A 22,758-nucleotide genomic window follows, 5' to 3' on the forward strand; every position below is an offset into this window, starting at 1 on the left:
CTTTTGGACAATGCTTCTGAAGTAAATATGGAGAATGGAATAAAGGAATGGACAGAATGACACTCCTCATCCAGGACAGTAAAAGCTGAAGAGGAGGCATGTGAAGGTTTGAGGTAGTAGAAAGCCCTGGGAGGGAGGTATGGAATTTGGAGGGAGGTATGAGATTTATAGCCAGATGATGGCTTCAGGAGAAAAGCTGGGATGTTACAAGAGCACAACATGAGCTTTCCCACAAGCTTCAGAGATCATCCAAGGAAGAGTATTTCTCACTCCCTCTCTGCTGTTCACATTTTACAGTCAGTATCCATAACTTTGCAGCTTGCAAGACTTAATTAAAGATTCTAATTCTCATCTTCCATGGCAGTGCATAAGGTTATGATATTTTGAGAACACATGGTTTATTTTGCCAGGTCTGTGTTAGACGCTTGACATGTGACAGGGGAATGGAATTGTGTAATTAAGTCCTGAGTTCTGTAATCGCCTCAGACTTCAGTTTATAAATCACCTACACCCTATTGCCTCGTGCTAGAGGGGAAAGGAGCTTGTGCATTGACCTTCCATGCTGCTTCTGCAATTGCTCAGCCTCATTGATCTCTCTGGAAGTTGCAAGGGACTTGCTGCAAAATCCAACTACTGTAGACACAGGCAAAGAGGCTGGAGAGCAAGTATAAAGAACTGCACGTCCTGCATTCAGTGTGAATCCATGCTATTCATGGGTGCCTGCCCTTTCCCACAAACCTTCATTACACTTGCATGAGTGTATCTGAACAGAAGATCTCAGGAAGGAACGGGGTGTGTTTGTTCATTCATACCAGTGGCAACCGCAATAACAAGGCAATCAAACACGACGTGCAGGAGCAGCAGCGCCTGCTTGCAGGTGTGCTCTTAGAGGTGAACACACAGAGTGTGCTGCAGCCACCCAGGACTCTGCTGTGAAAAGATGTCATTTCATTGCATGTCTCTCCAAGCAAAGCAGCCTGGAGAAATAATCCAGCCTTTCCACACTGCTGTGCTTGCAGGTCCTGTGGATGAGTTTCCACACGAAGACCCTGTCACTGCTTCCATTATCAATGCTCTGCTTTGTAATAGCAGCATGAAATGAGTCTGCCTATCCTATACACTTCCTCTCTTCTGAGCTAAGGGTGCCCACATCTCTACCCATGCCCCTCATCTGACATAGGACCCCTAATCCCTTTCTGCATGCCCTTTCTGAGCCAGCTTTATTTGTCACTGCTTGTTTATTTTTCTACCAAAACAGCTGGTTATTTCTGAATAATGAATAATGACTGTCAGTGTAAGGGGGGATAGCCTTGCTGGAGCTTTGCTTGGCTGGGGAGTCCCTACATGTGGTCCATCTGCTCAGCTAGGAAAGAATCTGCTTCTTCCTAATCAGCACAGCAAAGGGATCCCCATAATTCAAATGGGCAGAAGCAAACAAGGGAGGAAACAGGAGGATCTCAACCTGTCAAACTCCTGAGCAGCTTTAAAGGACCCAGGAGTGAGGGCAACTGTTTCACAGCTTTGGCATGGATCAGTCATTTCCTAGTCACTGCCAGTTTATTTGCTTTCTCGGTGCATTTGGTATGCAGCAGCCAAGAAATCAGTCTGCAGGCACCGTCTTCCTCCTGTGCTCTGCAATCCATCCCTGAAACCACCATCTTTTCAGCATTCTGGGACTGTGTCAGCCCTCAAAATCTCCTCCAGCATGCCTTGGACTCTCAGATGGAGAAAGGATCTGTGTAGGATGTACTCCTATTCTCTTCCCCCTGGTGCCAAAGTTCAGGGCCGAATTAGGTGAGAGGGAGAGTATCTGGATTGTGCACAAATCTTTCATGCTGGATCACTGAAGAGGCCGGAACATGATCCCAAAAGGGACCAGCAGGGGAATGGTTATCCTGTCAGCCATGCTCACAGTGAAGCCAAGGGATCTACCACTGCCCTTCCTGCACCCTGCAATGAAGGAGTCATGCTCCGATCCAGATGTTTCATCTGCTGAAACATTTCTGCTGCTTATTAAGCCACTTGCTTATTTTGTGGGTTGCAGTAGTAGAGCAATGATGAGATCTCCATGTGGACGCTGAGGAGAGACACTGAATGAGGCCAAAGGCTCACAGAGCTTCAGGACCTGAGAGTGGATGAAGTACCTGATGCCCGTGTGAGTTTTCAACAACAAAAATTGCTGATGTGGATGAGCTTTGCTGCCCTTCTGAAGCACCACATCTTGGAGTGGAATTTTGTACTTTCCTTGCAGTGTTCTCCTGTTAACAAACCTGCTGAAAGAGAAGCCTGTCACAAGCCCTTAGTTATAACAAGGCTGCATTCCTACCTTCTGTGTTATTAATACATCACTAAAGATTACTTGTAATATTTTTCACTTCTGTAACACGTTCTATCTGGGGAATCTCAGAACATTTTGCAAACATTAATTAATAAGACTTGCAACACTGCTGTTTACTAGCTGAGTGTTGGAGTTTCTGCCTGCTCTAGATGTTCCATCTCCCACATCCAGAAGAAACTACGTCAGGACATGTGCAGCAGATGGACATGGTATTAAAATGCCCACTCTTCCCAAATCCCTTGTCTGTACTATGGCATCAAATTACGTGCTTTAGAAAAACAGTCTGATCCTAGAACTGAGATGCTTGGATAATGAGAGGACTATGTATGTTGCAACAGCTGGCTTAAAAAACAAGTGAATGAGTTGGTGGCTAAATTCAGATGAGGGTTGTGCTGGATGGGAAGGGGTTTGGCTTTTTGGAATTTACAAATCTTGTTTTCCATGGGCTTGTGTTGCCTAAATTTAAAAAATTATTTTTTCGTTTTTTCAGTTGATGCGCAACTAATATGAATTTTGACTGTTTTTAAAAAGAAAAACAATTTGAAAAGGTTGTACTCATTCCTATCTGTTAGCCATATTTCTTTATTGGCATCCTGTTTTTTCAGACATCTCCATTCCTCTTGTTTGTGTTTGCAGACCTTCTGTTCACATGCTTATGTGATTTCTCTGACACAATTACAGAAATCGGTTTCATTTCTTTTATTTTTCAGCATGTTCCTTTATTACTGTTCGCCCTCCAAACTCAATACCAAAATGTTTTCTCAATAAAGAGATCAAGACTGCCAGAATTATCCTGTTTGGTTCTTGACTCTCAAACTTTAAAGTGATACCTTAAAGGCAATTCCTCTTGTGATCCTGGGTTTATTTTCTTGCCAATTACTTTCGTGCATTTCTGCATTTCTGTGTGCAGTCAGTGTAATGCCAGACAATCTAAAAAAAGCCAGATAACTATCTGTGGAATGATAAATAAATCTGCCACATATAATCTGAGACTAGGCTTTTAAAAAAAGCATTACCAGCATCTGACACAGAGGGAGAAAAACATATTGCTGCTGTTGTATTTGTTGCTGAAACCATTTCTTGCTGCTCCTAATTACTTAGAATTTATCTAGGTTTTGCTTATGCCCCATACCAGATAATTTCTATGAATGAAAAAAATTGACCATTTCTTATGCCCCTTAGTATTTCCCAGAAAAATATTGGCTCTCTTCCCCTTTTGCATCCCACTCTAGAGACACTCTTTCTGAATAGCAAGTATTGCTGAAATTGATTTGCTTTAAATGAGAAAGTCCTACTATAGGAGGAACTGACATGCCACAGAAGGGCCACAAAGTTGAACTGTATCAAAATTCTGATTACTTTACCTCTTTTACATCCTTTACAACAGTTGGGGCAGTAGCAAGAGAGTCAGTGCTCTTACCCAAGCTCAGCAATACAACCTCCCACAACAGCAGTAGGGTAATAGAAGTGCTGTGATGAATTGATGGGCTCATTAGTCTAAAATCAATGGATAAAACTTCATAATAGAATAGACCTCACAGGAGCCAAATACCAGTGCTTTAATTGCAGCAGGTGCTCAGTGCCAGGTTATGTGTTAAAAAGAAAAATCAAATCTTTCAGTGGAATAAAAAATCCTTAGGATCAAGTAGACTACGAGAACAAAGAACAAGTTGCCAAGAGAGAAAAGAAAGAAAAGGGAACGCATGAACTACTATGTGCATTTCCAGTTTTGCAAACTGGAGCTGTTTTCCTGAAAGCTGTGTATTTTCCCTGTTTCCTGGCCTCTATTGCAGTAATATCTGACTACATGCAATCTGAAGCCTACTCATCCCCACAGCACTTCTGTGAGACCAGGGAAGCTCTCTTAATGCCTTTCATGTGCAGAGAAGTGACAGCTCAGAGGCACAAGTGTGTGCAGGCACTTCATCCCTGCTGGGCTGAGTGGAGAGATAGTGTGCAAGGAATTGGGTGGGAGGGAGTGGGAAGGGATGGGAAGGAGCCCAGTCTCCCTGGCACTTTCCTGCCCCTTAGTACAAACACTCTGTTCATTTGCAAACACTTCCATTTTGGGAGCAGGACATGAAAATGAGCTGTCAAGCTCACTCTCCTGCAAGGATTTCAATTGTGCAGTAGTTCTCCTTCACAAGCTGTTCTTAGCAGACAGAGAATCAGGCTGGAACTTTAGTGACCTGCACCTTCTTCCTGCATCTACAGCTGTCCTCGCTTTTAGGAGTTGCTTTGCATCACAAGCCTCTTTGCATCAGGTGTACACACAGCAGGACCCTCACCTCATAGACTGCAGCTGTAACACAGACTTCAGGCGACGCTAGCAGGAAAATATGCACCTTTTCTCACTAGGTGCAGGTAAAGAACAGGCCTCCTGGAGGCCTTCAGCTCCAGACCCCCACTGGTGGGGTGGAATGATATAAAACAAGTTCTCTCTTTAAAAGGGCATCGTGTAGGTGCTACAGCACCAAGCTACAGATAAAAGAGCAGTAAGTGCCATCAGGTCAGGAATTTGTGGATTTGTGGTCTACTAGACATGTTAAATATTATTTGAGATGTGATCATTCTAGCATTTGGGACAAATTCTGTTCTCAGTTATTCAGTTTTGCCTCTACTGAGTTTTGGGGGCGCTCAAATGCTGGTGTATTTGGACAAAAATGGACAAACCTAGTCCTGATTTTAATCCATCCACACACCACTTACTTCAACAGAGGTTATCTAGTTTATATGAGAATTGATTATTTCCTATTGCACATAGTCATGTTCCCAAAGAAATACGCAGTAAAAATATGCTCAGAGAAGTTAAAGGGAACAGGCTAAAAGCAAGTGTCCTCAGCAATGTCCCTGGCCAACAATAACGTGGCTGAGTACTGTGCCTTGTGTATGAATGCAAGGGAGGATATTTACATAAATAAGAGCAAACCTGTTTCAAAAAGACTATGTTAAATATGTGTGTCTGATAGGATATCTACATGCATATGATTTGGGGCTTGTTTTGACATACATGTGGGGAGACTAATGTGCTTATAGAGAGGGAGCTACGAGTACATGTTTATATATCAGCAGTACTGCAGTGTATATGTGTGAATTTCAGTGGATTTGAATATATCCAAATATAAACATATACACACAATATGGGACACTCTGATACTTAGGAAGATACCTGTCCCTGTGGTGATAATCTCTGTAATGGAACTGCATAGTGGGAATATTTTCTGAGATTTAACACTTAAGTTTTCCGTATTTCAGACTTCAGAGATCTGTTTGATTTACTATAAGCTGGCAATTTACCATAAAAAAGCGTAAATGAGCTTCTTATGACTGATTTCTCGTGGCGTGTGTACATGTCACACTCCTGTACCTCTCAGACCTGCCATCCGCTTTTCTGTGGGCACCGATGCTCTGCCAGGGATGCTCATCTCAGCTCGCTTAGCAAGGGGCTGCAGTGGGAGCACCTATGCTGCCTCCACGGGTAAAACAAACATCCTGGACATGGTTGGGATTATAAGTTTCCCAATAAAGCACCTTAAGAGTCTGACACACTTGGTTTTGTAGCCTTTACTATTGATACTAAATCTCTTTTCATCTTCGGCTTCATATGACTAAAGAACTGGAGAGCTGAAGTTTTTTACTGCTCTGGGAGAAAAGAGGAGAACAAAGGTGGTGATGATCCAGGCAGAGAGGACTTGAGCTTTTCTTTGCCACAGGCTCTGCTTTTCATCTTCAGAGAGTCACTTTTACCAGTGATTTCAACATGTGGCTACTGGTTCCTGGCACTGAATATAGGACAATTCATTTCAGTACTCAGGCTTCAACACCTGTCTTTGTCAGCCTGGTCTGAATAGTTTGTCCTTAATACTCAGTGCTGCTTGTAATGTGAAGAAGGCTTTGCATACACCATCAAAGATGAGACATGGTTTCAGTAAGAAATGCTTTTCTTGTACAGAGTAACTGCTATCAGCAACTACTGTATTGCTTTATATGCGCTGTGCGTGTGCTGAATATTATCCGCTGCAAATTCTGTTTTAGTGAGACCGCTGTGGGTGATTGTTCCTTTGTGCAAAGTGTCCTGGGAGAGCACAGCTATAGCTCACTATTGTCTCTTTCTTCCATTGTAGTTGGAGTTCATTTTGTACTTTCTTGAGCTGATAGCTCTGCACCACTATTAGTCTGATACAGACAGGGCAGAGAGGAGAAAAGGCTTGGGATCAGCTCTACTTTCTGTAGCATCCTACTGCATTTTATCAGTTCACTGTTAACAATAGCTGAAGGCAAGGCCTAATGATATGCTGTTGTTAGGAAGAAAGAATCTGAATGTGTGAGGGAGAATATCATAAAACAGAAACAAAAATAGGAGCAATAATATGAATGTTTTATCTGCTATGAATCTGTTGAAAGATAATGGGTTGCTATTGAACAGCCTAATGAGAATGAATAAAATATGTATGTCATATAAATAAAGGGAATAATTGCAAAGGGCTGGGGGTCTGAAATGGAGTAGGAAGTAGCTTCTGTTCGACTTTACAAGAAAATGCTGATACATGAGTTGCTTTCTGCATGACTGACAGAAATTCTTTTCGGGAGCCCAGCATTACCAGCAAAGCCTCTGCTGGCAGCTGGACATGGGTCAAAGGTAACAAGGATTTGCAGGTCTGTGGCTTGGGGGGTTGTGAGCTATTTACCATTCAGGAATACGAATGAACAGAAGGGAAAGCCTGGATACCAACAGCTAGAATAAGAAAATCTTGATATTTCATCTTTCTCATCTTTCTTTTATCTTTTTTTTTTTTTTTTTTTTTTTTAAGGGCATGAGTGGTAACATTTTCATTAGAACACTAGAAAACAAATTATATTTTACCAGCAGGACAGTGCTTTAGTACTCTCAAGGTGGATAGTAATAGGAGAGTTAGCCCTAGAGACAAAAGAAAAGCTTTCTACAGGAAATTAAACCCAAGCTTTGCAAATAAGAACAATAGCCTACAATCCAGGTAAAACTACAGACGCAAATGAATGAATACAAAATGAACATTAGCAGAGCCTGAAGCAGTGACACCTCAAAATACAAAAGAGAGGAGAGTGGCTTCACAGCACCTACTGAAATGAATTTATAACAATATGCATACTAATGAACCTGAAACGCCACTTAGTTTTTGCATCCATTATTCATTGTTCAGCTTTATAGGAAAGGCAGCTGTACAATGGAACGATTACAGGGAGCATCGCTGGGAGTGGGATGATAACAGGGGGGAAATAGGAGCAGCATCTGTTCCTTCACCCTGATCCCCTTGCATGAAAATTACCATGGCATTGGAAAAGGTTGCAAGGAGAGAAACTAGATGAGAGGCTCAAGATGTTTCAGAGTATTTTTTTCCCCCTGCAATCTATTAGATCACTGTCCCTGAAGGAGCTGGAGGGGCAGAGATTAAAAGAAACACTGTACAAGAGCCTGTGCTCTCCCTCATTGTCTGAACATGTTTTTTGGGGTTGATATATTCTTCTGAAAGCAGAAACTGTTGATTAAAGGGCCTTATACAAAAAAACCAATATAGATAACAGGTGGAGCCAGTTGAGACAGCCAAAGCTGTGAAAGCTCCCGGGCACAGAGAAGCTGAAGAAAAGTTTTTAAAGAAAAAAAGACAGAGGCAGCAATGGTAGCCTGTGTATACCAAGTTCTTCTGTCCATTTATGTCTGCACAGACAAAGGCTCTCCTAAATCAGATTTCTCAGCCACCTGCAGCACTGTGTGACATGCTGAATCTGACCTGATAGTGAGATCACATTGTCAGCCAAGACAGACCTAGACTGAGTTCTCTTTCCAGTGAAGTGGGTCTTTTTCAGTCCTAGGCAAATTTGAAGAAGTATTTATACATCTATAAATAATAATATATATATATATATATATATTTCAAAGTTCCTAATGATTCCCTTAAACTGGTTGCCCTTCACATTTTATTTTCTGAGTATCCAGGGCCACAATAAAAACACAGGGGCTGATGCAGACCTGCTGGGATAACAGATACTTTTTCTGCACTCACTGGCTTTATTTGCTCCCCTTTTAACAGACTGCAGCTGGCATGGGACTAAGTTTTATACACTGAGAGCTTATTTTGCATAAATACACTGGAAACAGAATGGCTGAGGTTGGAAGTGTTCTCTGGAGGTCATTTGCTCCACCCTTCCACAAAAGATGGAACACAGGCTGAATCAACTGGGAGCACTATGAGTTTTCAGGAACTGTGTTCATATTTCCATATAAATATGAAAAATATGCTGCACATTTATGACTTTTTGTTGTAGAATCCGTGGCTGAATTACAAAATTTAGCAGGGAATGCATGATTTTTACCTATCAAACTACAGTGAAATGGTATAGGATGAACAGATTCATTGAAATCATAGGAGCTTTTGCTGATTTTGCATTTAGTGGATCTTAAAACCTGAGAAAGCATGTTTTTGAGTGCTACACCTTCTGCATCACACTCAGAGGGTTCATGGAAATTTTAGCATCTATTTGTATAGGCATCACAGTTAATAACCTACCAGAGGTGAAAGTCTTAGGCAATCAAGTGTTACATTCATGAGAGTTCAAAGTTGTGCTGACATCTCTGTAAAGTTTTAAATTTTCATGAGATGGGAAAAATTTTTCACACACCTGGGTTATAGTAGAATGGCTTGTATACATTTCTCCAGGAATACTGCTTCTACACCTGGGTTTGATATTGTAAGTTTTACTGAAAATAAATGAAGGTAACCAGTTTTTACAATTTCACATTTTAGAAAGCAAAATACATTGCGGGGAGGGATTTTTTGGTTGTTGGTTGGGGTTTTTTTCAGGCTTTCCAGTTTTTGGGTGATGAAAAATGCATAATATTTTTTTGTACTACAAAAGGATTTTTAAAAAAAATACAACTAAACATTGTTGTGAAAATTATCGTGTCCAACAGCTATATATCATCACTACCTTCTGTGAGAAGGTTTTGAGCTGTTGAACTGCTGGGTTTTTTTCCACTGTGCTAAGTCATTGTCATGCAGAGACATTCACAAAACTACAGCTTCAGTCACTTTTAATGAGCGAATTCCTGTTTTGTCTGATTCTCTCAGTAACAGGAAAAAACAAGACAAATGCATAATTCATGTTATAAATGTGTTTTATTAAATAGAAGATATAGTCTGCCTGTCTCTCTGTGTGATAATATGCTTGTTTTCATGACGTCTGCATATTTATTTTAAATAAAATACTAACTTTAAAGACTCCTGACATCCCAAATTACAAATACTAGAAAGAGAGCAGAAGGTTCATCCTCAGGGATTTTATCTCTATTTTGTAAATAACAAGCCTCAATGAAACCTGAATTCATAACATGCAGATGTGTTGTTCATTATCTCTTTATGTATATAATGAATAAATCATAAAGTCCAAATAAAAGTGTATATTCATGTATACATGCAAATAGGGTTGCAGTAAATCAGTATTATCTGCTCTGCCTTGTGGTATCTTTTCATTATTGTTAAATATGTAGGAGCTGAAGAACTATATACTTTCCTTGCCATCCCATCACAACACTATTTTAAGATTTCCTGACACCTGCAACATACAGAGTTTGCATTCATGATGGAGGGGGGAAAGCGAAAACTTAGCTGCTTCGTTGATGGAATCAAATCAGACCTAGATAGATGAGGTGGTAAAACATTTTTCAAAAATCCCATCAGTTTGAATTATAGCTAGACTCAGAAAATGCCTGGGGATGCTCTGCACCAGCGAGCTCTGCTGTCTCTTGGTGGAGCACAGCTCCTCTCCAGGGAGAGGCAGCCTGCAGTCAGGCTCTGCAGTGTGAGCCCCAGCTCTGCTCTGGGCTGACCAGGGCTCATCTCCCTCCCCTGCTACCACCGTGCTGGTCTCAGCTTCTCTACCTTGAATTTCAGGTGCGCTTATGTGATCAGTTCCTGAAGTGTGAGGGTTGTGTTTTCAGGGCATCCCCTAGATCCTAGGGTGATAACAAACAGTAGCACTGACTGGGTGCAAACTTTCTGGTGGTGTAACCTATTGCCAGCCCTGAGAAGCGGAGGTCAGGGAAGGCAGAGTTTGAGGCTTTGATACAAACTCTCTCCTTTGCCAAATGTCTACATTTCCAGAAAGCTTTGGGGAAATTCTGTTTCTAATGAAGTCAGTGATAAAACTCCCTGGGCCTCTGGGTTACATATCCCTGTTTCGGTTTGCAGGACTAGCAGTGATAAATGAAATTGTTTGTTAGTTTGCCATTGGGTTTCATCTGAAAATCAGGGAGAGTGAGTGCAGCAGTATGGAGCGCCAGGGTGTCATTTTTCTGTAGCCAGTTTTTCTCTCTGCCTTTTGCTATAACTAACATCACACACAGAACGTCACACTGAGTGTGTCTCATCACCCATATAGTGCCATCTCAAGACCTCATCTGGTAGTCTGTAGTCTCTCTGTCTATGTGTCTTTATGGGATATTGTCACTTGTCTAGCCATATATGAAGCTGGAAATAAAAAACCCCCTATTTACTTTGGTGTATGTGCCTGTAAATCATGTTGATTGGAAATAAAAGTAGGCTGCTACCTATAACAGTTAATTCCTACAGGAGATAGTTGATTACTGTGTGCGATGCTTATAAAATGGCCAGCATTCCTTTTAGGAAGTAACTCCATCATGATCAGTGATGGATAGCAAAACAGACTGCTACTAAAATGAAATTCACATTATGCAGCAGGCCATGGTGTGACTGAAAACAACATTAAGAAGGTAATTCTGATCTGATTTTTTAAGTTCATGTTGTTATTTTGGCTTTCTTGAAGCAGAAATCCAAATAGTCTGATTAATGGTAGTTTAGGAACCCCTTTGAGTACAAATTTGTAAGAAAATGTTCTGCACACTTTGTAGTTTTGGGTTAAAATATCACACATTGCCCATGATTTAATTCCTCCTCCATATTCATGTGCAGAACTCAAAAGATGATGTCTATTCATCTGCTTCAATAACTACATCTTCAGCTCTTGCTTGTTTCCAGTGCTGTGAATACCCAGATGAAAACAGACATGCTGTTCCATTTATAACCAGCAATTCCTTTGCTTCTGTCTAAAATAGTTTGCAGGAAACATTTTCACGTTTCATGACTGAGCCTGGAGCAAGAGTACAGAGCAAGTGGTCGTGAAGAATGGAGGGCTTTTTTTGAGTTTCTGGTGGTCTCGTCTCAGAGCAGTCACACAGGATGTTTCTTACCTACAGCAGAGACCCAATCTCAGTCTCCAAGTCATTTGGGCAACGCTGCTATGAGATTACAGGTTAGTGATGCAAAGGAGACAGTTTTAAATACAAACTGACACAAATTTCACACTAAATGCAAAACTTCCCTTCCTCCACCTTAACTTCTTCACACATAAAATCTTTTTTGCTAGATTGCCTATTTCAAATCACCTCTTCAAAATATTCCACCTTCACCTTATCTCTTGAATATTGCATCCCACTTTCCTACTACCTTATCTTCCTACCCAACCTACCTACCTTCCTTAAGCACTCCTAAGCCCCACTCCAGCTGCTGTGGCACATTATTTTGCACACCTGTTTTTCTCCCCAGCCAACACCCAGAACCCCTGCAGCGGTTTTTCTCCCCAGGCTCCTCTCCTCTTCCACCTCAGCACCCAGTCCTGCCTCTTTGATTGCAGTTTATTGTGTGCTGGTTATACCACACTAAGCAGTGTAATGCTCCAGGGTGGTTCATAGAGCAGTACAACCAACAGCTGTCATGTGCTTGCTCTCTCATCCTCTCCACATAGGAAGATGTGTGCACAGCACAGTGTTTGTCTTTGAGATTCTTTATGTATGCACTGATGTATATGGATTTGTGTATGTACATGTATGTGTGTGCATATTTCTATATGTAAATGTACTTATATATATATATATATGTATATGTGTATGTTTACATATATATAAACACAAACACTTTGCCTTGCATTGATATGAACAAAAGAAACAGCAAAGAAAGTTCCTTGCCTGTAACCACAGTTAGGAATGAGGGCTGAGAGTGTCTTAATTTTTCAGGGAAGCTTCTTACCATTTTGGGCTAACTCCTGAGAAGTCCATGTCCCACAAGAATGGATTTTCTCTTGTGTGGTAAGTTTCACTGGGCTGGAGGAACAGATCATAGATCACTGCTTTGTCCCAGAGCTTTAGAGATAACATAGGTCTTTCAGAGACTTACATACTTTCCCTGAAATCTGAAAAATGAAAGGCATCTGAGAACCTGAGTCCATATTAGATGGTGTGCAGAGCTACTTAGGAGGATATGGAGAAGGACTCAATCCAAAAAGGCTACAGATATGCTGTTCTGTGCATCTGACATTGAATGGTTATTTGAATGACTTGTATTTCCACTTATTTTCAGGACTCTATAAGGAATGAAAGGGCACAAACTTGTTGATTTGGAAGTCTTTGGAGAACAGCTGCTTGGCAAAAGCAAGAATGGTATTTCTTCTAGTTCACCAACTGCACACTTACTAGAGTGGAATGATTTCAGACATCCCAGCTTTTACTCTTTCCTTCCTCTTTGACAATTTACTGTGCTCCATTCAAAGCCATCTTTTTACTATATGGATCTGTACAATCCAACACCTCAGATAGTGTTTTGTGTACTCCAGGTCACCAAGAACAACCAAAGCAGGCTGGGTCCATGCATTTGCTGCTAGCTGTGTGCAGGTAGGAGTGGGCTGCTCTGCACTGGTACATGGCCTTCCTCTGATCTAAAGATTGGCATTTGCAATCATCCCACACGTGTTTTTGCAAAGGTCCCACCCAAGGATCAGGGAATGAGCCCGCCCACCTTTTCTCTGAAGGCTCTCTGCATGCCCAAAGAGCAAGAGGAGGGGGCTGCAGGACATGGGTCTTTGTATTTTTTCAAACACTTTGGGAGGTTGCATGGGCTCCTTGGCACCCCAAAACCCCTGACACCTGGTGCCCAGAATGGTGTGTGTCCATAGAAAAATAAAAGTGGTGGAAGTTATAGGGTGAAGATCGGGGCAAAATTTCAGTATGTGATTGAGGAGCTAGATAGGAAAAAGACATTTACACAGTTACAGCCCCAGGTATAAGCTTCTGTTTCCTATTAACTATGCTTCTGATGGTCATATACAAAATGCCTCATTGTATAGGATATTAAACACATTGTTATCATCAAGAATAAAATGGATTCATTTTAGTGAGATTGAGTTTAAATTATTGACTGTTGTCCCACACCCTTTACTGCAGACTAGATGAAATGATGTGCTTATCTCATCTCTTAAAAATACCATAAGCTTGGACAGGATATATGAAATTTCCCAAAGTAGAAATAGGGCAGAGAGGAAAAAAAAAGATTATGTCAAAAGTACATTTTTGCACACAGGTCTCCAGTTATACAGTATGGAATAAAGCTGATCCTTCACTTCACTTCTGTTCACTTGGTTTTGTTTCTCAGGGGTATATTCTTCCATCAGATTTACAGGCGTATCTTAGATAAGTTAGACAAATACAGGATGTTCTGAGGATGTGAAGTTCATGGCTGCATGCTTCTAGACTCCAAGTAGTGCTTTCCTCTGGGTGCTTTACCATTGCTGCTCTGGGGTAAATGGATGCCAGAGAGGGTCTACAGTTGCACACAACCAGGATATTTTTAGTTCAACACCAGCTGAAATTTTGGCTGTTTCAAGTGCAAAATGCCTGAGGTAGAATAATTGCTGTGCAGCAGCCTCCTCAGATGTGGTGCCAAGAGCCACATCAATGGCTAAGCTGGACTGAGCTGCATTGCTGCAGCCTCCTTGAAGTCACAGCCCAGCCGTGCCACCCACCATGGGTGGCCCCTCACAGAGGGCATCCTTCCACACATGGCAGCCCTGATCCCTGGCAGCTGCTGCCCTGGGCACCCAGGAAGCCACTGGCTGGGCCAGCTACATCTCCTCATGCTCCCTCCAGCAATGCCTTCTTGAAGCTACAGTCCAGTGCTCCCTAATGACACCTGCATGTGGAGGTGGGTTTGGACTCCAATAGCTTAGTGGAGGCCCATGGGCTCCCTCTGGCCCTTTTTGCACTTTTCAGGCAAACACAATTCCATCAGAAAAACTATTTTGGGAGGGAGCTTTTCCTCTTAAATGCAATTCAGTTCAGAGACTCTAAGCCAAACCAGCCCAGGCTGCCCTTGAGCCCTGCCCATCTGGGGTGGAGGAGGAAGCAGTCTACCCTCACATGGGTTACGACCCAAAATTGTGGGCACATAAATTGGCTATAGCTGGGGCCAGATGTTTTAAGCTTGATTTGTAGATTTCATAGGGGAAAACGCTAGTTTTGAAGACAGTGGAGTTCAGCATTTTTAAAGCAGCAGGGATTTAAACCAAGCACCAGGTATCAGCACATCTCAGCATCTCTGCCTTGTATATGAATTTTAAGAAATGCATTTTTTAAAAAGTTTTGTAGGAGAGCAAAATCCTTTTCATTGATAAAATCTGGAGAGTCCACATCTTGAATAACTTTGAATCAAGACATATGCATGCCTTTGATAGCCACTTGGTATAAAAGGCATGCAAAGCCAGTACAACATGATGTGACTTAGGAATTGTTGCTACAACTGGGAGCACTTACTGTGGAAAATTGCAAGTTTCGTTCCAGAGAAACAGCAGACTGTGACGGCCTCCAGGCACCAGGTGGAGATGGGCCCTCCTTATTACAGAATGTGGGGGCTAGGAGCCTTCCAAAACTCATGACAGGCTGTGCCTCAGCACCTGAATGGAGGCAGGAGCCTCCAGAGACATCCCGGCCTTCCTGAGCCTCTTCTACAGGCTCCCAAGTGGCAGGGGGTGGAATAATACAGGGGTCACACACAGCATTACACACTGGGTTTAGTTAGCAGCAGGTAGCCATTCCCATCCTCCCTGTGCAGCTGTTTATGGGAGTCCCAGCCCAACTCTGGCAGATTCACAGCTGTACCAATTAACAGCATTCCTTTCCTCTGCAAGGAGGGGACTCTTCTGGAATCGAAGTATCGTGTTTGTCAAGTAAATCTTATCCAGAGGCAGACTGAAAGAAATGATAGCCAGGACTGCTTTGGACAGGCCAGCACAGTGCCCCCATGCTCCTGCCTTAGATTTTGGGTCTCCCATATGCTCATCATCACTGTGCTTGTTCACAGGCAGGGGAGCTCCAAGTACATGAGCTGGGGGCCTTTGGGATGAAAAAACCCAGAAGACACAAAGCAATTGCTAAGGAAATCTCATCTAGCTCCAGGGTCACCCAGTGCTGCAGAGAGGGCATTCACTTCTGGACATTTCCTCTGCTGCTCTGGGGTCTTCCTGCTGTGCCATGCTGCCAGTGGGGCTGAGCACTGGAGGCACCACCCCCATAGCCAGCCCTGAGGTTCAGCTGAACTCCTTCTCATTCACTGTCTCTTAGGAAAACGATGCCAGAAGGACAGCATAGCAGAACTGGGAACAGAACCCAGACCATCCTCACCTAGGACAAGCTACCATTCAGTAGCCTTCCCCTATATCTGTTCATGACATAAACCTCCATGGACACTGTGTTTCCCAGGGATAATCCCATCAGATGGGATTGTCCTCCATAAAGGCAGTCTTCCATGTATGCCTGTTCTTGTCATTCTGCTCCACCCAGCAAAGCATTGGTACAGTGACTGGGAAAATGAAAGGAAAGAGAAAGAAAAAAATGTTCTATGAACTCTACCACGAATTCTTCTGCCTGATGACCTAAAGACAAGGTTTGGACAGATCAGTAAAGCCTTAAAAACATTGGTAGAGCGATGGCCTTTGTCTGCTTGCTTTTACAAAAGAAGTTTGTGGGATAAAAATCTATACTTTTCTTGTCCCCAAAGGCATTATCTTTCATTATGTCAATGTGGCAGGTTTGCAAATTTCAGCAGTGGAACAGCTAGTCTGTAGTTAATTATCTGTGTTCCTATTAATAGGCATAAAAGTCAAACAAAGGGAACAACAAGCAAGCTTTTGCATACTTTTCAAGAACTGTCCATGACTCTAAGACTTGTATTTGTTGATGGATGACCTTTAAGAATGTGCACATATGTATGTTTGGTTCTTAGCCATGCAGCACTTTTTGCTGCATCTGTCTCTGTAAGAAGTGCAAGACACAAAAAATACTGTGTGAAATACCCAATTTTGAACCCTTCACGATAAGCAGGAGCTTTGAGGTGCTGCTCTTTACAAGGTCATTACTCCAGCAAGTGCCCCCTGCTTTGATTTTCAGGTAGTACAACAATACAGATTCACAATTGCAAATAATCTGCCTGCTCAGAATGAACAAACAGTGCACTGATAACTGGCTTTAGATGACATCTGTGTTCAGTGTTGCTCAGCGTTAGAGGATATAAGGAACACAGTATATGCATCTCAGCTGCTTCTTGCCCACGTCTTCCACCCCAGACTTTCAAGGAAATTCTCCAGTATAACATGTTTGTGATTCCTGATAGAGGTCCATGGAAAAAGAGGAGCCATTATAATGACAGCTCTCCACTCACCATCATACATCACTGTCTTGAGCTATTCTTAGGTTTGCTTGGAAAGCAGTCAGAGCAATCTGTGAAACCAGGCAGGGATGCTGACAGCATCTTACTACAATTATGATGATGTATACAGTGCTAGCTAATAAGGCTTGGGAAAGAAAAATACCAAAACCAAATGAATATACTCTGCTTTCCAAGTTGTTTTCAGAGGGATTGCCATGAAGGATTTCAGGTAAGGGAGGGAGGGCTTAGGACTGAGGAAGGACACTGAAGACACCAAAAAATGCAAAACAGAAAACCTTTCTTCAAGCTCACTTCTTGTTCATTATAGATAAATTTGATTGTCAATAATTCTGACTCAAAGGAATGAGAATTACTGGAGTGGATTTAAGAAAGTTTAAAATTCAGCATGGTTTCAGAAACAAGACGTGGGGAAAATTTAACCTTATTATATAGGGGACAGAAATTCTTAGGGAAGTATTCTTGCTGATGTAAATGAGTGCAAACTTTATGCTTGGCAGTGAAACCATGCTGATTTATGCCAATTGAAGCTTTGGCCTGGGTAGAGGAAACTGCTATTGCATTCCATCCACTGCAAAGGTTTTTCACAGCTTCACATCTCTCATGATGCCCATTATAAACAGTTATTGTCAAATGACTGTACTAAAATCTAGGCATAGAAAACAAGTAAGCTCCTGGCATGCAAAGAATGCAGGGGAGACATCAGTGAAAATATAGTAACGGTGAGATCTATTAAATTTTTGAAGGCTTGCTCAGGGAGTTGCAGAAGTAACATTACTGGAATCTTTGGTCTTTGAGGGGCCAAATGCATATATTCCAGAGAGGAATAATTCTGCCTCTGTGTCATGGAGAAGAGAAGGTCTAATTTTTTGCACTGCTGACTTCTGCTGTGTGTGGAATAAGGTGGCTGGGGGAAGGATCAGTCAGTGTAGTGGCTTAGTGAGCCTGAGGCACTTGCACTGTCAGAGGTGGTAACAACATGAGCAAAGCACAAGGCTAATTTGTGTCCGTGGCAGCAAGACCTGAGTTCTGATTAAAATGTAGGTTTTTTTTCAAGTGGTTTGTAGCTGTCTTGGGAGCCATGGGGATGCCCACCAGAAGTCAGCTCTTCCTCCCAGAGATTCCACTGTGCTGAGAGCACAATCCTCCTATTAAACCTGTCATTGCATCAGACTCATCACAAAAGGCCCCTGTCCTACTACTGCTCATGGATACAGTGAGCATATTCTACACTCCACAAGAGCTGATCTGATCCTAGTAGCAAGCATTTCCCAGTATGGATCATTTTTGTTTGCTGAAAATTGAAGTAAAAAGTTAAAGAGAAATGGTGAAAAAAAAAATAAAAGGTAAAAAGTTAAAGCTGAATGCTTCTAATGCTCCAGATGTCAACAGTAGAGCTCTGAGCAATGGCCTTGCTGTCACTCATCGTGCTGGTTCATCCACCTTGAGTAAGGCTGGTGTTACAGACCCAATTCCCTGGGCCTGAGCAAGAGAAGCAGAAGAATAGCACAACCTGGCAACTTGGTGTGAGTTCCTGTCCTGGGCAAAGGTGATACAACCTCCCTGAAGACGTGACAGCAGCACAGGAGTACCCAGTTGATTAGCAAGTAGCACATGCCTCAGTATGAAAAATATGAAGATTCATTCCATTTTACTGGAGAGATGGCTCCAAACCAGCTGCTCTGTTGGAAGGCAAATGGGGATGCATCCTTCCCATTTGCATGATGCCAGTATTTAAAAATGCAGTGCCAGGACCCCATTGTGCCAGCTACTGCACAAACGGAACAAAAGGCAGCCCCAACAGGGAAACAAACTGCCAGGCAAGAAGCTGAGCTATGCCAGTCCCACGAGGACAGACTGCTGCTGCCTGATGGGTGGGATGCCAGGCTCACCTCCAGCCCTGCCACTCTTGTGTCCAAGGAGGGGCGTGAGGGCAGACTAGAAAGAGGACAAATGAAGTGGCTTTGCAGGTGTTTACAGGGAGCTTCTCCAGGGGGACAAGAAGCATGGGAGAAAACCTGAACCCTCTAGCCACTCACCAAATAGGACCTGAAGATCCTGTTAGCAGTGCTGGCTCACTCCCACAGGCGTGCTGCAGCTCTGGTGCACTGCACAACACAGCCCCAAGGCAGGGTGATGTGGGCTAAGCAAAGGGTGCTGTGCCTTAACTTGCAGTTTCTCAGCCTTTGTGGTGGGTTTAAACCTTTGCTGCTGCCTTTTATGTTGAGTATCCTAAAGGGTTTTTTTATTCTAATATGTTTTCTGTGTGTCTTTGTTCCTTGCCTTGCTCTGCAGACACACATGTATACAGCAGCTCATCCTTCAACCAGAAAACCTTTTTCCAAACATTTCTCAGAAAGACTGGGAATGGAAGCAGGAGATCAGGAGATAAATCACTCCAAGCAGAAAGCAAGTGATCCACTACAGCCCACTACTGTGGCACTGTGAAGAGCACAGCCTTGAGCAGTTAAACCAGCTCATGCTACTGAGCAGATGACCAATCCTGGTAGGACATTCTCTCTGTATTCTACATTCTTCTTCTCTTGGTGGTTCCTACTACAGGTGCAGCCAAAAAAAGAGTAGTTCCCAGAAACATACAGGGGCTGCTATGACCAGCGAGCAACACTGGGAAAAGGAGAGTTTGAATTCTAGAAAAATACCTGCAAGTCACTGCTGATAGGGGACGTGGAAACAAAGGAACTATCGGGCACCACTCTATGGAGATAAGTCAGGGATGGTCCTCATTAATGCTCCGTCATGTTTTAAAGTTCAAGAGATACTGCAGCTTAACTTGTTTCCCTTGACTGGAATTCATCACTGCTAATAGATCAGAGCCACGGGGTAAGCTGTTAGACATGCACTGGCAAGAGCAAACTGTTACTGCATGAAAAATCACAATAATGTCCTTCAAGTGCCAAAGTCTGGGTGGAGAAGGCACTTGCCTGCCATGCCCAGGGCAAGTTCTGTTTAGTAACTGGCTAGAGGGTCAACAGTTCCTTTTTTTCTTGACTTTCCACTGTTAGAGTTTGTCTGTATTTCCCTCTATTCAGCTGCACACACAGAAAAATAATGTAAAGGAGAAATCATAACACTGAAGCTTCAAAATCCCCAGGCAGAACATTTTGCATGTGTTTGCCTGCACATTCTTAGATGGACTGTAACACTTTTCAAGGAATAATTTTTTTCTCCTCAAAAGACAAAACAGTTGTGAAATGATTTTTGCAAGCTTTACTTTTCTGACACATCAAATTAGATGCAGCGTGATGCCTCCAATCAGACATACACCAGGTGAGAAGCCTTTCCTGTGATTCAGGAATGAGCTGTAACTTCAAACTGCGATGCCTTTTGTTTCTTGTGTACTTACATTTCTAAGATCATGACTGTGCCACACAACAGATCACCCCTTTTGTCCTCAGAGCTGCTGAACCCTTCATGGGGTGGAGACGTGCTGTGCTCTCTCACAATTGAGACTTAACTTTTGCTGTTTCCACTTCTTTCCTTTCGCCCAAGTTAAGACATAAATCAGTACATAAGGCTGCTTGTTTGTTGATAGAAACTTTCCCTCCATAAATCACTGTGTATGTGTGAAGTCGACCATCAGGGCTACAGGCAGTGGGGCTGAGCATTCCGGTGCCACTGGAGCCCAGGAACTGAGCACTCGTGCTTGTTTATGTACAGTAACTTCCCTTCCTCCCTGCACGAAGTCCTCTGTGCCATTCAAAGAAAGATAGAGTGTTCTGCCAGGATTTCCCTCTCCAGGAACTGAAACAGCCTCTGAATATCTGATCATTTGTTATTTTATCCCAATTGCACGGCCTCTTTATAGATTAAAAAAAAAAAAGCCTGTGGAAAACATCAACACAAACACTAAACATGCAAGCACTACTTGAAAACCAACCTCAATTTGTAAACTCATTTCCCAGAGCTTGATGTTGCAATAGGGACTCTTTGAATGTGAGTAAGTTTAAAGGGAAGGGAAGTAAGCTGTGAAACCAAAGGATACATGGATAGAAACCTGATTTGCACATCTGTGATAAACTGCAAACTCTAATAGTGCTTTGGAGGCATAATAAAATATTTACCTTCAAAGACCACTTAAACAGTGCACCTAAAACAGATTATGTGCTGTGATTGATGATAAGGCTTTTCCTCTTGCAAACACAGCATGTGTAATTTTTTCTTTAATTTTAAAGAAATTAAGTAATTATTTTATCGTAATACAATTTATTATTTTCAAGCTTTGCCGTTGGACTGCAGGCTGAATCTGGAGCTGCCAACACTATTGCTGATGATGTGTTTGTCCAGCAGGCAGCTTCAAGGAAGAAAAAGCAGTGTACAACCATAGTGAGAAAAATCATGATTTCCTCCAGAATCTACCCTAGAAGAGGCTTCACAGGAGATCATTAAGCCGAAGGCTCAAAGATCTTAACCCCTACTTTTTCAAACCATGAGACATCTGTGGACACATTTCCAACTCTTGCTGCTAAGACAGGAAGGTGAAGTACAGTGTTTTAAAGCTCTGCTGCATGAGAGTTCCAGTGTTCATAGGACTATGCATGATTGATCAAGAATTTTCTGGATTAGCTTGGGAGGCAAAGAAGCACAAATCAGTGACATTTCGTTGTGCCCATGTGCCCCAGCCTCTTAGACATTATCACAAATCAGCAGTCCCTCTTTCCTTCTGTATTAAATTCAACCTTCAGGATGAGGATGAGTCTGAAGGGCAAGCAGAATATTCTAAGTAAGAGAAAATACCTGAAGACAGAAAGCAAAAGCAGGGCAGGATTGGTGTCTCTAAGGAACTCCACCTCCAGTTGTTCTTTCCACCAAGAGAAATGAGATTGTTTTCTTTCTGTCATGCAACAATTTGTAAATCTATCTAATTAGCTGCAAAACATGCTTCTATTGGATACAGAAGATTTCCTTTTATAAAATTAAAAAGTAATATTTAGAGAAAGACTCACAGACAGCAGATTTTTTCCATCTCATTTAAGCAGTGATTTGCCATTCATTTGCAGATACAATGGCTTTTTTTAATGTAATGTTTTTGTAAGAAATAATTAATGATATGCTTTCAGACAAGAAAATAGGTCAAAATGCACATTACTTTTCAATACCCAGGATATTTAGAACATTTTTTACATTGGCAAGCCTGACTATTTTTTGTAATGGTTTATTTGCTTGCTAATCTCTTCAAGTTCTTCTGCATTTATTAACTATAATTCAATACTGATTACAAGTGGAATTTTGTTACTTAGTTCAATCCATTCTAAAACCTTTCTAAAGGAAAATTCTCTCACTGTATTGTTGTCCATGAAGGAGTGCAAATTTTTTCAGCTGACCAAGTGGAAATTTGTGAAGTGACCCCCAAGCTGGGGCATGCCTGTAAATGTGTCACAGAGACAACTCAGACTTTTTACAACGTCACATACACAGTGGTTTCTGGAGAGATACAGTGGTGATCTAGAGAAGCTGTTCATGCATGCACCAAATTGAGAAAGCAGGATTGTGACCTAATGCTACTTTTCAGCCACACAGATCAGCAGCAGCACCACTGGAATTATCAGACAATGCCTTCAAATGAAGTATGGAAAACTGAGATTAGAGTTCACACTTATAATTAAGCTTGGAAAAAAAATTTAATGATGCCAAATGCAAAATGCCCAGTTCTGTGATCTTCACTGTGCACATATCTACTGTTCAGATGCTCCAGATGTACCTTGAGATTTACATTCTCTGTCTACATATTCCCATCAATTACAGCACACTTCACTCTTCAGTGAGATTTATTATCTTATTGTATCACTAGGGCTTGGAGACCAAAGAATTATAGTCTTACAAGCCATTGTGAAATAATTTCCACTTGTTGGGACAAGT

Source organism: Sturnus vulgaris, chromosome 3, assembly GCF_052056855.1.
Source record: "Sturnus vulgaris isolate bStuVul1 chromosome 3, bStuVul1.hap1, whole genome shotgun sequence".
Classification (NCBI taxonomy): domain Eukaryota; kingdom Metazoa; phylum Chordata; class Aves; order Passeriformes; family Sturnidae; genus Sturnus; species Sturnus vulgaris.